This window comes from Silene latifolia, chromosome 1 (genome assembly GCF_048544455.1).
Source record: "Silene latifolia isolate original U9 population chromosome 1, ASM4854445v1, whole genome shotgun sequence".
NCBI classification, from domain to species: Eukaryota; Viridiplantae; Streptophyta; class Magnoliopsida; order Caryophyllales; family Caryophyllaceae; genus Silene; species Silene latifolia.
This window is the reverse complement of record NC_133526.1, coordinates 153455154-153470977: the sequence shown is the minus strand read 5'-3', so window position 1 is coordinate 153470977 and position 15824 is coordinate 153455154. Positions and strand designations below refer to the sequence as shown.

The following is a 15824-nucleotide window of genomic DNA, read 5'->3' as shown; positions in this document are numbered from 1 at the left end:
AACTCTTTAATTTTCATTTTTCTTTTTTCTTTCTTGAGCATTAAGACCAAGCTCACATGATTTCCCAACTTTGAAATAAATCCCAATTGAGCACCCAAACAAAAACAAACAAAGCTACTAGCTCAACAAGGTAGGTAAATTATAATGTAGCTAGGGAAAATGTGTGTGAAAGGGGTCAAGAAGGCAAAAATTATCATGTGAATGGCTCCAAAATGCTATAACAAATGAATGCATGCTTACCAAGAGATGACATGAGAACCATACTTGTGCGTTTTGATGTAACACACATTATAAGGAGACACCTGCACTCACTAATAGAGACCGGATATGGATGCATCTGTCTAAAGAGGCTCTACCTTACCATTTTGTAGCTTGTCACAAGTCAAGATCAAGCCTATTTGGTTCATTCTCCATCTCCCACCTACTATGTCAAGACATCCCGATGTAGCTATTATCCAATCATATAAGAACAAATCATTAGCTAAAAGCCATTATTAGGATAAGCAAAGAGGAAAGTAGGCTACAAGCAAGCACAAGGCAAAAATTTCTCTCAAAAATTTTCAAATTTTCTACACTACATGCAACCTACACTATATGCAAATGCAATCTCCCCCCAAGCTAAACTTCACATTATCCTCAATGTGCCAACAATTCAAATTACCCAATCAAACCATAAAAATGGCTCAAAGCATAAAACAAGAAGGATTAGAGGTTATGTTTAATGGGTTGTAAGACCTATACTAAAATGCAAAGCAATTAAAAACTTACTTGACTTGCTAGCCTCTCCCCAAGCTAGCATGAATTCGGGGGAATGATGTTTTGTTGTGATTAAGGTGAAGAAAATGAGAAAATATGATAGAAGGAATGAGAAAAGATACCGTCGGGTTTGATTGGAAGTGTTAGAGCGATATCGCCTTTACCCGTAAGGGAAAAAGGCCAGGAAAATACGAACCCACGTCCCCGATCGGGGCTGGCAACCCCGATCGGGGTTGACCACTTCTCGGGATTTTTGACCTGCTTCCGTGTTTAATCTAAATCCTTCCCGTTTTTCGAAAACTACGTCCCCAAATGGGGTTCTTGCATGGGGAAGCGTGCCATGTTCTCTTCTTAATATTTTTCTTCATTTTCACCTAAAAATCACGGTAAAAAACATCGTCAAGTCGAGTATTTTATTACTAATCTACGAAAAACAATAAATTGCAGAAAATTAAAAACAAAAAATAAATAAAAACAAATAAAAAGCTTGGGTTGCCTCCCAAGAAGTGCTGGTTTAACGTCCCACACGACGTAAGAAGCTATTTGATCAAGTTTTGTCATTGAGTTTGCCACCAACCAAGCTCCATTTCATAGCTCCTTTTGCATTCCGCAACCATTTGAAAATTTTCAAATAAATTTTCCCTTTCTTTTTGGCACTCTTAGCAATAGTGCCCTTAGCATTGTCGCCTACAAAACAAACAACACCAATATCGTCCTCCATCGGATCCATTAGTAAGGAGTCAAGTGTAGTAGAGGCATGAGAAGAGTCTACAGTGCTAAGTAAATAACAAGACTCTTGTAACATTGGGCTTCTAATGGTGTTGTTTTTGCTAAAGGAAACTCGGTCATCACCCACTTCTAACGTCAACCTCCCATTTTTCACATCAATTAGCGCACCCGCGGTACGTAAAAATGGCCTACCCAATATAATTGGGGTTTGTGAGTCCTCGGCCATATCAAGTATGAGGAAGTCAACGGGTATGAAAAACTTGCCAATTTTGACGGGTACATCTTCTAAGACACCTAAAGGTCGCTTTAAAGAATGGTCCGCCATTTGCAATGTTGTACTTGTGCATTTTAGAGCACCCATGTTAAGTTTTTCACAAAGGGAATAGGGCATGACACTTACACTAGCACCTAGGTCGCAAAGGGGCTTATCAATGGTATATGTGCCTATAGTGCAAGGAATAGAATAGCTACCGGGGTCCTTAAGTTTCGGGGGAGACTTGTTTTGTAAGAGTGAACTACACTCTTCGGTGAAAGCAATGGTCTCAACCTCATTGAAGGATCGCTTCTTTGAGAGAATTTCCTTCATAAACTTTGCATAGGAGGGGACTTGGGTAAGTAATTCAATAAATGGGACAATGACTTGCAAATTCTTACAAACTTCCAAAAACTTACCGAACTTACCTTCCTCCTTGTGCTTTGCTAGACGATGGGGAAACGGTACTTGAATAACTTCCTTTGGAGGAGCATCCTCCACATCTTTCACTTTCACTTTCTCATTCTCAATGAGAACATCCACCTTCTTTGAAACGACATCACCCTCTTTAGCATTAGGAGAGATTTCCTCAACAATTTCCTCGTCACCTTCTTTGGGCATAGGGGGATCGACATTTGTGGCATCAAGCTTTCTCTTTCTCTTTAGCATCATAATAACCGATGAGGAAACAACACACGATCCTTAACAAGAGGCTCTTCGCTAGCCTTCTTTTTGTCATTTTCCCCAAGCTTAGGCTTTTTAACAACTACTTCGTCATCCAAAGTCATGGATGGGCCATCATATCTTATACCACTTCTCAAGGAAATAGAATTAACGGTCTCGTATGGTGGCGTACCTTGGGGTGGTAGTTGGCCGGTCTTCCTTTGAGAGCTAGAAGCGGCTAGTTGAGCCACTTGTTGCTCCAACATCTTGATTGCGGCACTATAAGCTTGATCATTCTTTTGAATTTGAGCCAATAATTCCCTTTGCATTTGGACTATCAAGCCCTCAAGTTTACTTCCTCCTTGGTTGTTTTGTTGGCTATTTTGTGGTGGATTTTGTTGGTTGTGTTGTGGGAGCCTTTGTTAATTTTGATAACCCGGTGGAGGATTATACTTTTGTTGTTGAGGAACATTGGCATTTTGTTGTGGTGGGGGTTGAGGGTTAAGCACATTGTTGCTAGTGTAAGACAAGTTCGGATGGAATTTTGTATTCGGGTTGTAAGCGTTGGAAAATGTACCCAGCGGATAAGAATTTTGTCTAAAAGCTTGAAAAGCATTTACCTCTTCAATAGGGGCTCAGCAATAGGCGGCGTAATGACCCGCACCTTCGCAACCGTCACAAACAATGATTTGACTTGTTGAAGACACGGCATTGAGTTGTTATAGGGAATCTCTAGCATCTTTATCCGCCAATTGTTGTTGGAGTAAGGCAATTTGAGCTAGCAAGACGGAGTTGTTGGAGGATTCTTATTTACCTTTAAGTGGCACAATGCGAGAATTGACATATTGTACATCATGGACCACCATAGATTCGATCGTGGCATCAGCAAGGTCGGTGTCAATTTGATCAAACCGCCCATTGTTGGCGGAATCAAGAATCCTTCGAGACTCGGCACAACATCCATTGTAGAATGTTATTGCTAGAAACCAATCATCTAGCCCATGATGTGGGCATTGTCTTTGTAGCTCCTTGTACCTCTCCCAAGCCTCATATAAACTCTCAAGAGCTTGTTGACGGAATTCAGTGATTTGGCTCCTCAAAGTTTGAGTTTTCTCCGGTGGAAATTTTTTTTGATAGAAAGCAAGAGCCAATGTCTCCCAATTGGCGATTCCCATGGCGGTGCGGTCAAGGCTATTGATCCAAAGCTTGGCCTTGTCCTTCAAAGACAAAGGGAAAAGTATTTCCCTTATTTGGGCTTGAGTGACGCCCATTTGTCGGATCATAGAGCAATAATCACAGAAATTTTGCACATGCAAATTAGGATCCTCTAAAGGACTTCCCCCAAATTTCTTTCTCTCCACAAGGCTAATGAAAGCCGGTTTGATCTCGAATTCCGGCGCGGTAATTTGAGTAGTTGTGATACCGGCCGGAAGCATGGCCGCGGTGGGATTTGAGTGATCGGAAAGTTTCACCATCTTTTTAGTAGTAGATGGTGGTGGTGGTGGTGGAGATGATGAGCTAGAAACCTCCTCCTCTTCAAGAATTTCTAGATAGTCTAGGTAAGACTTTCTAGCACTTTCAAGTTGTTCGGGAGAAGAGGCTTCTTTCACTTCCTTCCAAAAACGTCGTCTTCTCCTAAAGGTTTTCTCGGGATCAAAATCCGGTGAAAGCAATTATCCACTACGAGAGGACCTGGGCATAAGACAACAATTTATGGGAAAATGATAAGTAACGGTCTCAAGGAACAAGTGTTCCTCAAGACAAAAGAAAACAAGATAAAAATCGACAAATCAAAACGCAATAAAACCGTGTCCCCGGCAACGACGCCAAAATTTGATAGGCTATCGCACATCTATGCAAAGATAATTATCCTAAACAACAAGTAAATGTAGCAATAGGGGTCGAACACAAGGAGACGGGAATTACGTTGTGAAATGCTATGGGAAGATTTCTATCAAGATCGATTTCGTTTTGGGTTTGTTTGTTTGTTTGTTTGTTTGTTTGATAACTAACAAAAACTATAATGTAAATTATATAATAAAAAGGAGTCTAAGGGGGTCGGGTCAGACATGCAAAGGTAAATATATAATTATGTTAAACTCGGTATTAAAAACATTGTCAATTGCTTAGGCTTAGAGACACCCACCTTACGACATTAGTGTCAACCATAGACCGGATCCTAGAGAAACTCTCGTCCATGACTAGGTCGTCCTACTACATATGCTTAGTCTAATTCAATTCCGTGCCTCTCGACTTTAGAATGAATGAACAAACTTAATCAATTGAATAAGACCTTAAACAAAGATTAAACATTATGTTGCAAAAATGTGATAGAAGCAATTGAACAATATTATTATCAACCTATTTTAACATGTTATATGCTTGATTTTGCATGGCTCCCCTAGCCCTTAGACTAGGAAATTTAGCTACTCATACTAAAGTGTAAATTATAAACTATATTATAAGAAATGCTAAACATGATTGTATGATTTATATAAACTAAATGATATAACATGCAAAAGAAATAAAACTAATGTAAAGTGAATAAATTACTAATAATAAACTATGCGTAAACTAAATAGAAGTGTAAAGTCGTAAACTAGAAATGGAAATACCTTAATAGAGATGAACTTGTATGGAAGAAACAATATTAGAACCAAATGCTTGAAATGTATTAAGAACTAAATGTTTGAGAACTACAAGCTTAACGATATTGAAACTAATATGAAAACTATTGAGAGAACTATAATGCTTAAGGCTATGTAAAGTGTACGAGACGTAAGAAATTCGATGCCTAAGCTATGAAGTGGCTCCCCTTTATATATGGGAGCAAGGTGAAACGTAAACATTCAAGAGACATGCAACCCCGATCGAGGTTGGGGGCCCGATCGGGGACGTGGGTTTCCAGCTCCTTTGCCTTAATTCTCCTCTTAATTGCTTTGATAATCCTATGTTGGTGATTAATTGTGCGATTAATCACCCGGTTAAGACCTTAATTCTTGGCATCCTAGGTAGCTTGGAATCCTATCTTTTCCACCTTGACTTGAACTGGAGTTTGGGCTTAGCTTTGATTGTTGGCCATATTTGCATTACACACATTTAGTCCATCAATTTCTTCATGCAAAACCCATGCCAATACTCCATGCTAATCCAATACTTGGTCTTGTTTAGCCATTTCACTCTAGTAGCTCATCTTGTAGTATTTTAGCTCCAAAAAGCTTAAGTATGCTACAAAACATGCGGAAAGTAGCAAATGCAACTAGAAAAGCAAATATTAGCTCAAAACACTATGATAAGTGCTAAATGTCATGTAAAATGGAGCTAATATAGGGGATAAAAATATATAAAATATGCACTTATCATCAGGCAAGGCCAAGATAGGTGTCGTAGTCAGACGATCTTTCAAGGTAAGAAATGTTTTTTCACAAGCCTCATCCCAAGTGAATCTGTTCTCCTTCCTCATCAATGCCGTCAGTGGTTTAGCTATATTTGAAAAGTCCTTCACAAATCTTCAGTAATACTCAGTTAGACCCAGAAAGCTTCTCACTTCAGCAACATTCTTTGGTGCTTCCCACTTAGACACAGCCTTAATCTTGGTAAGATCAACAGAAACTACCTCCTTAGATACCACATGACCCAAGAATGCCACCTTCTCTAACCAGAATTCACACTTGCTCATATTGGCATAAAACTAGTTATCTCTCAGAGTTTGCAATACAATCCTCGGATGCTCTGCATGCTCCTCTATGTTCTTAGAGTATACCAAAATATCATCGATAAAAACAACGATGAATTGGTCAATATAGGGACTAAATACCCGGTTCATTAGGTCCATAAATACTGTCGATGCATTAGTTAACCCAAAAGGCATGATCATAAATTCCTAGTGTCCATATCAAGTTCTGAATGTTGTCTTTGGTATATCTTCATCTTTTATCCTCAGCTGATGGTATCCCGACCTCAAATCAATTTTGGAGATTACCCCAGCTCCACTCAATTGATCAAAGAGATCATCAATACGTGGTAGAGGATATATGTTCTTAACCATGAGATTGTTCAACTCTCTATAATCGATGCAAAGTATCAAACTCCCATCTTTATTCTTTATGAATAGAAGTAGTGCACCCCAAGGCGATACACTCGGTCTGATATACCCCTTGTCAAGCAACTCTTCTAGCTGTTTCTTAAACTCTTCCAATTCATTAGGTCCCATACGGTAGAGAGCCTTAGAGATAGGGCTCGTACCAGGCCTTAACTCCACACTGAAATCCAGGTCCCCGATGTGTCTATTTTATATATGATTTTACCTCTTATTTCAGCTCTATTTTATATGTCATTTGCACTAATATTAGTGATTATATGAGCTAATTCTGTGTTCTAGTTTTGTTTGCTTGTTTTCATTGTGTTTTGTAAGAAATTAAGCTTTTTGTAGCTTTTTCCCGTCAAATTAGCAAGCACACGAGTTCACGAGGCTAACAAGACTAAGCATGACAGCGGAAGGGCGTTTTGGTAATTTCCAAACCCGAGTAAGAAGCATGGAGCTTGGGTTGATGAATAAATGAAGAAATGAAAGTCAAGCCCGAAAGGAAGTCCAAAGACCAAGTCAATTAGAGCAAGCTTAGGATGCTCTTTGGGTGCTAATATCACATTTAACCGGAGGATTAAAGATGATTTAAGACGCATTGATATGTCCATTTTATATAAGATTTTACCCCTCATTTTAGCTCGTTTTTTTTATTGAATATCATACTTTAATTAGTATATTTGTGAGCTAATCTTGTGTTCTAGGTGTGTTGCTTGTATTTTATCGCATTTTGTAGGAATGAAGCACTTAGATGCTTTTTCCCGTCATTTTAACAAGCATCGAGTTCACTAAGCTAAGTGGAAGCAAGATGGACCATGGTAGGATATTATGGAAATAACAAGGTCCATGCATGAAGAATTGTGAAGTGGGTTGATGCACATATAAAATCACAAATGAAGCCTGATTAGTATATTTGTGAGCTAATCTTGTGTTCTAGGTGTGTTGCTTGTATTTTATCGCATTTTGTAGGAATGAAGCACTTAGATGCTTTTTCCCATTATTTTAACATGCACCGAGTTCACTAAGCTAAGTGGAAGCAAGATGGACCATGGTAGGATATTATGGAAATGACAAGGAACATGCATGAAGAATTGTGAAGTGGGTTGATGCACATATAAAATCACAAATGAAGCCCAAGTTAAGAAGTCCACACAAACACATGGGATGCTCAACTTTGGATGCTCATGGGATGCCAAATTATGTGATTAACCGGGTGATTAAGGAGGAGTTAAGTCATTGCATAGGATTCTTGGGGGCATTTAATCAAGAGTTGAAGATTAATACCCGAAAACCTATGGCTCCGATCGGGGCTGGCAACCCCGATCAGGGTTGACCTCCTCTTGGACTTTTACGTTATGCCCCTATTTTACTATAAATAGGGGCCTTAATCTGTCATTGGAGGACATCTTTCATACATTTTTCTTATACCATTTTACTCTCTTATAGCCTCAAGCAAACAATTCTCTCATAGTTTTCATATTAGTTTTGATATTGTTAAGCATTTGATATTTGTTAAACATTTGGTTCTTATATATTCAAGCTTTTGGTTCTCATATGTTCTTTCTTGCAAGTTCCTAGTTCAAGTTCTATTTCTTACTCGGTAATTCTAATTCTAGTTTATTTAGTTTACATTTCCATTTTAGTTATCACATAGTTTCGTCATTAGTACTTCAATTATATCACATAGTTTATTTTTACATTTCATGTTTCACTCTTTAGTCTATATCATTTCTATAGTCATGTTTAGCATTTCTTACATCATAGTTGGTAGTTTACATTTCAATATGAGTAGCTAAATTTCCTTAGTCTATGGACTAGGGAAGCCATGCAATAACCAATATATATAAAATGATAAATTAGGTTGATATAATATTGTCTAATTGTTTCTATCACATGTTTGTATCGTCACGATTAATCTTTGTTTAGTGGCCATAATCATCGATTAAGTTTGTTAATTCATTCTATAAGTCGAGAGGCACGGAATCGGATTAGACTAAGCATTTGTAGTAGGACGATCTAGTCATAAACGAGCGTTTCTCTAGGACCCGGTCTATGGTTGACATTAATATCGATAGGTGGGTGTCTTCAAGCCTAAACAATTGACAATGTTATTATTTCCGAGTTTAACATGAATATATATTTACAATTGCATGTGTGACCCGACTCCCCTAGACTCCTTTAATGATATATTGTTATATCATTTTATTTGCTAATCATCAAACCAAACAAACCAAACTAATCGTTATCGATCTTGATAGAAGTCTACTCATAGCATTTCATAGCGCATTTCCCGTATCCTTGTGTTCGACCCCTATTACTACATTTATTTGTGTCTAGGGAAATTATCTTTGTATAGGTGTGTGATAGCCTATCACGCATACATTTTATTCCTTAGAGCAATTAATCAAGAGTTAAGGAAAAATAGTCGGATATCCACGACCTCGATTGGGGTGGCCATGCCCCGATCAGGGCTAGCTTGTTCTATGGACTTTACGTTATGCCTCTATTTCACTATAAATAGGGGCCTTAATCCGTCATTATAGGATATCTTTTTACACTCTCTTACACCTTTCATATAGCCTTAAGCACACAAATTTTCTCTAGTTTTCATTTTAGTTTACATATTGTTAAGTATTTCCTTTTGTTAAGCAATTTACATTAATCATTTGGTTCTCATAATACAAGTTCTTATTCAAGTTTATTTGGGTTTCATTTGTGTTCTCTCATTCAAGTCCCAAGTTCTTGTTTTGTAATTTTAATTCTAGTTTATTTCGTCTTCGTATTTTTCATTATCGTTGTTTTATAATTTACATTTTAGTTATTAGCATTTCATATTAGTTTCTTATTTCTTCTTCTTATTATTATTATTATTGATGTGACTCATATTTGTGTACATTTAGTCCCCGAATTAACCTCGTTTCTAGGCTTTCTAGAAACTATTAGGATTATTTCTTATCTTTAATTTCTTATTTTGCATATTCTTTGAGGTTTTGTGTCCTTGGTAGGAGAGGATTGCTAGCCTTGCATTTATGGAGCAAAATGGAGCAAAATGGATCGCATCAAAGAGGAGACCAATACTAAAGGCCTAAGCAAATAAATCAAGTGAATTGGGCAATGATAAAGATCCCCGCGACCCTAAGTCAATCCCCACGGATTGTTAGGCAGTCAAGAATGGAGGAGGAACCCTGTCCCAGGATCTGGGCGTCCCGAGCTTAGGACGAGCGTCCAGGCCTAGGATCCGGGCGTCCCAAGGCTCAGCTCGAGCGGATCTCCTTACAGACCCGAGCATACTCCAGGTCAGGACGCGCGTGTCCCTGAGGACTTGCTACTCAGCTCGCGTGTGGCCCTACGGGACTTGCAAATCGTCAGACTTCTCTTAGGGTCTTAATCGTCATTTAAGCCCTTAGTAAAAATTAAAATAAGAATGAATGGTTTATTATAAGTATAAGTTGTTGTGATTTATAATTCTATGACCCATTTTAAGTACTTGTAATCATGAATTACTAGTTAATTTTTGTGTGTGATTTATTTTGTTTATATAATGATTTTTAATAAGTTAAAATTGCATTATTAAACAACATGTCTAGTAACATGACCAATATATCACATTATACAAATTGACAATTGACAAACTTAAAATGGACCATATTAAGTCCATGGGTGCCGTGTAAATGGGAGTGTAGGAAGTTGATTGTGTTTTATTCTATTAATTAGAGGGAACATAATGATGCCCTACTTATCATAGGCTTGCATGCCTACATCTTGAGAAGAACAAACTTGAAAAAGCATTGGGCAATACTCCCCATGACACCCGACCCCCTAAGTGAATAAGGAGAGTTTTTCTCTTCTTATTATCCTTATTCATTCTTGCCTAAAATTATTAGATTGATATTTTCCAAATTCTCTCTAATTGTTGAGAACACACAAGAAAGAATATCTCACAAATCTACAATATTATTATACCATTACCAGTAGTAGTAAATAATAATATTAGTAATTATTTTTAAGGGCTCATATACTAATTGTAGTATTCAAATTAGTATATGTATTAAGGGTGATTATCTTGGTACAAATCCTTGAGGAGTAGATTTCATTATTGAATCTAAGATTTTCTTAGAGCACTAAGATTTTCTTAAGAAGACTAATTTGGAAGGTGTCCAAATTAGTATGCCCATTTCGGCCCTCATTGTAAGTAGATCGGTTTTCTTCTTACTTTACATTTTATTGTTATGCAGTATAAGATCTTGTTAGTTTATGACTAATCTAAACTTTAATAGTTAATAGAAATGTCTAATAAGTGGTTAATGAATCTTACAATTGGTATCAGAGCAATGATTGTTGCATGCATAATCGGTCATTGTTTTTCCGAGTAATATGTTAACATATAAAACTAGAAATTTGTGATTTATGAGGATAAATGCCACGAAATTTTTGCATGAATAACATTCTGGTCCTAAATTGATTTTAGGTCATTTTGATGATTTATGGTATTTTATTGCTCTTTAATATGATTTTTTGTGTTTTTATTACATTTTATTGAATAAAATGACACTTAAAATACTAAAATTAGTTATACTATGATTCTGATCTTGAAATTTTTACATAACCTCACATGCATATTTTACACATTGTATGTAAAATTTCGTATAAAAGTGTATTGTATTGCATGATTTATGATTTTTACATGATAAAATTGAATAAATAGAGGTATTTTGGTTAAAAATGGTTAGACTTCGATTCTGTCCATAATATTTTAGTATGTTGTCACATGCCACATTTACACATTGTATGTTGTCCATAAAATGGTTTTGTTTTGCATGATTTATGATTTTTTAGATGTAAACATCACATAAATAGTGACTATTTTAGCAAAAATAACTAAAATGAATTTTATGGCATGAAATTTTTTTCCAATGTTGTATAAGTGATATGAACATCAGATCTAAAGTTGCATGTCAAATTTCGTATGATTTGGATGATTATTGATTTTTATATTGTAAATTTGATAAATAGCAACTTTAAATAGTCATAATTGAAAATTCGATTTTGGGCTTGAAAATTTATCATTTCCAGGTTCTAGAAATTTATATAGAATATTCAAAAATTTTAATTTTGACTTTTACATAATTTTATGTTTAATTTGGAATTAAAAGGTTAAACTTATGTATTATACGATTTGTTTGTGAAATAAATTAAAAATATCCTAAAGGCAAATTTTATTAAAGTTTTGGAATGTTGCGAATTTTCCAGAATATACAAAATTATGATTTTGAAATTTTCGAATTTTTATGACTTATTGGGAATTATTTCTTTATTATTATGAATAAAAGTGTTTAAAGAGCAATAAAATAATATCAAGTTGAATTATTGTCAAATATTTAGTAAAGACTAAATTTTTGAGTCCTAAGAAGGTTGAGGTAATTAACTTGAACATAGATTTGATTTATGTAATATTGTGTGATTTTAATACTACAAAAGTGATCTATTGCAACATTTTGTGTGCAACACTTTGTAATTGTGTTGCAATTTAGGAAAGGGTTTTTAAGCATGCAACACTTTGCCAAAAAATGTTGCCAAAACTAATATAATGCAACATTTTAATAAAAATGTTGCATTTTAGGGTCATAAATGTAAAATTTTATAAGGTTTATAAAACTATGTACTAGTCAGAGTTGGGTGAAACACAAAAATTTTCGTTAGCGTCATCCAAGTACACTTAAAATCTCCAATTGCGCATATGTCATACTTCGTATTACTCAAAACAAATTGAAAAAGCGTTCTGCTTTGGAGTCTCGACTCCTCTCTTCCTCCTCCCTCCTGGCATCCTTTCATAATTTCATCTAATGATCCAGGAATTCGACTAGCATCCCCACTTTTCGCTTTTTACACAAATTTTTTGTGAGGTATAAATTAGATTCTAGTTTCTTATTTGTTATTGTTGTCCTTTTTACATTATTTACGTATTCTAGATCCAATTTTAGTCTTACTTATTTGATACGTGGATGCTTTAGAAGAGAATATGTGAATTAGAGTTTCTATAAATTGGGGATCTGGGAAAAAGTTGATTTGTGGGTTCCTTTGTGCTACCCCAACCATCGGCAGTTACCTATGGCCACCTCAACTTCACCACGGTTACTTCTTAACCCCACTCTTTAGTTTTTTTCACTCCAACTTTTATCATGCAAGGTATGAATTGAATTCGATTTTTTAAATCTTTGGTCTTAATTCCCTTGATAATGATTCCGTACTTTACTCTTTTGTGATGCGTATTTCATTTATTTTCATATTTGGTCACAACTTAGTTACATTGTATGACAAAGCTGGACAATTTTATGTATTTTTCGTAGTATATGAATAGATACACTTTGATACATGATACTTTCATTGTGCGCTCACCTCAAATGCTAGAAGATATTGATTATTTTGAAAAAAATGAGAATATAGATAAACATCCTAAACTTGCAGCAAGACGATGGCATTGGATATTGGGGGATTCACTTTAATTCCATAATGAAAGTCTGAAACAATGTGACAAAGTTGGCATTTGTCTCCTGAGAAGGCGTGTAAGTCCTACTGTCATCAAGACTATATATTTTGTTTTATAAATGTCTCTAATTTCCATGTTAGTGTTAGTAGCAAATGAGTTCGATCCCAATTGTTATGTACTCCTTCCGCCCCGGGCATTTGTTTACCTATTCGGTGTCTCACTCATTTGTTTACCTTTCTATATTGTTGAGAATATTTTTAAAGGGGATTTTGATCATCTACATAATATATTGTTCACTTGTCACTCAACAACACCCCCAATTGATCTCCTCCACTACCCTTGGTCTTTGTCACAACACCAAAGGTAGAGAGAGTATATTTAAGATTTGGTTTCTTGAAACCAGTTATTGCTTTCTCGTTTGTAATGAGAACACTAGATGTGCAAGAGGGGTATATCTGATTTTAATCATTTACTTGAATTCTTTTACATGCCAAGTTTATTACACAGTCAAACTTAGTTGGGTAAAAGCTCATTTCCATTTCTTAAAAGCTAAATTAGATGAGAATTTATATTGCATTAGTGTAAATCATTACACTGCTTTGGAATCCTATGGCACATTACTAAACATTCCTTGTTTCTCTACACTTTTAGTTAGATAAGGGCTCATTTACATTCCTTATTATAGTTGCAAGATATTATTTTAAAAGTACAAGCCTCACTGTTTTGTTTGGAAAAATTGTCAATTGATATTATGGGCAGAATGTTTGCTAATAAACTTTTAGCATACAAAAAATCAGTTGTTTTGATGGATGCTTCTATTGGTAAATGTTTACTACAAATGTAGGCTTGTGCTTGTACTATTTACTCCTAAGCCCTCAATTTATCCACTTGGTTTATGTTACTAATTTATATCCTTCAAAAAGAATAAGCTAAACATGACTAGATTAATACAGAAGAATATATCATTATTGCGACCTAGGATCATCCATAAGTTGTTTTCTTCATTGATAAATTGCTTTTACAATTTTTGAAATGTTCAATAAAATATAGATGCAGTTATGTATATAGACTAATTTATGCATGATTTGTAGTGTATAGGTTGGAGAATGAACTGTGAAACTCTTACTTAGCTGAAAGAGAGGTAGCCAAGAGTGGGCGATACTCTTAATGCCACAAAGGTACTATGTTAATATCATTTAAGAACATATTGACACACTGTGAGGACTCATAAGTAACCTGAAATTTTAATTGTTAATACGCAAAATGTGTTACCCTGAAACTCTTACTTAGCTGAAAGATGATGGACGCTTATTTCATTATTCATCTAAAGTGGATAAGATTAAAGAAATTATTGAAAATTTTGAGTAATAGGCTATAATTAACCTGTTTCAAAGTGCGCCCTTTTATTCAATAACTTGTCATTTGTCACCTACATGTTTCATCTTACTTTAATTATCTTTGTTGACAGATCCTTGCTTTAGCATGACCAACTATTATTGTTGGATGGATCACTCAAACTAAAAGGTACATACAATTTCATATGCTATTCATTCAATTTAAGTACATTAATTTCATAGTCCCCTTAACTGAAATGGACTCTTGGTGTATCTCTGTTACTTGTTAAAAAGCAAACGTTAATGAAGTACTTACTGGATTAAAGTTTCTTTAGAGCCCCCTAAAATAAATTCTACAAAAATTAGTGGACATCTTTTGAGCATCGTCTTTCCTCTCTTAAAGTCGACATTACTTAATTGTTTTCTTTTTGGGTAAAGGAATTGGATTCCAGAGCGGGTAGCGATCAAAGTGTGTTTCATATTATTGTTTTTTTAAATTCCCTCCCCATACCTGACACTATTTCTCACAATTGGCTTTATTGTCTCTTTACTTTTTATTTTTGGCAGCATAAGTCTTTTTACTGAATTTAGCTTATAATATAAAAGAGTAAGAATTGCAAACTTCCTTTCCATTTGGAACATTTGCTTGGTCGATATTTATTGTTTCTTTTATTGAATTTGATTTTGGAAATTTTAAAAGAAGACTGATAGAAATCAGTCTGGTGCAAGATGATGTGTGTGTATATTGTATGCAGGCTCTGGAAAATGGTAACCACATATTTTTTTATTGCAGCTATGTATAACATGAAGTGTGTGGCTTTCGGACTAATTAGGAGTTGAAGTTCTTACTCGTTATCCTTCGGGACAAATGTATAAGAAGGAGCTAGAAGTCTGGACTTAAAGAGAAGGTGCACTACATGGCTGCTAGAAGCAAATGTAGCAAGATAATCACCTTAAACTCTTTACTTTATTTACGGCTGGAAGTTGTAATTTAATGCTTTTATAATTCTGAGTTTAAATAATAGACTTCTTACAAAAGTGTTGCATTGTCTATACAAAAATGTTGCGCTATCGACATCAAAGGTGTTGCATCTTTTTGTTGAAAATGTTGCTTTATTCACTAACAAAATGTTGCAAATGAATAAAAAAGTGTTGCATTTTACATAAAAAAAAAGTGTTGCAGTTTCTGGATAAGAGTGTTGCTGGAAAAGAGTGTTGCATACTAAAAAAAAAGTGCAACACTTTGTTAAAGTGTTGCTTTTGATGATAAAGTATTGCATTAAGTGTTGCATAAGGCTAATGCAACGGAGGTTTAGGCAACACTTCTAAAAGTGTTGCATAATGTATAAGGCAACATTTTTAAGACATTTTGCAACACTTAAATGGTGTTGCTATAGCTTCAATTTGTAGTAGTGGATAAGTTAATAGTCACAATTATCCAGACCGAATATACGATATTAGCTTAATATGGCGATTTGGCACATCACATGGCATGTTTCATACATATATTAACGCTGC

General features: G+C 35.3%; 1 long non-coding RNA gene and 1 other non-coding gene across 3 annotated transcripts; both read left to right on the top strand.

Annotated features, from left to right (window-relative positions):
- The first annotated feature begins 3397 nt into the window (after positions 1-3397).
- Positions 3398-3504, top strand: LOC141619409 (small nucleolar RNA R71). The gene has a single exon (XR_012531699.1). It is a non-coding gene; the product is annotated as a small nucleolar RNA R71 (small nucleolar RNA).
- Positions 3505-12230: 8726 nt separating this feature from the next.
- Positions 12231-15379, top strand: LOC141606821 (uncharacterized). Of its 2 annotated transcripts, none has more exons than XR_012526848.1 (5): positions 12231-12388; positions 12951-13048; positions 14064-14150; positions 14441-14496; positions 15100-15379. It is a non-coding gene; the product is annotated as an uncharacterized LOC141606821 (long non-coding RNA). The 2 variants fall into 2 exon arrangements; XR_012526860.1 differs by lacking the exon at positions 12231-12388 and adding an exon at positions 12400-12671.
- Positions 15380-15824: the final 445 nt, after the last annotated feature.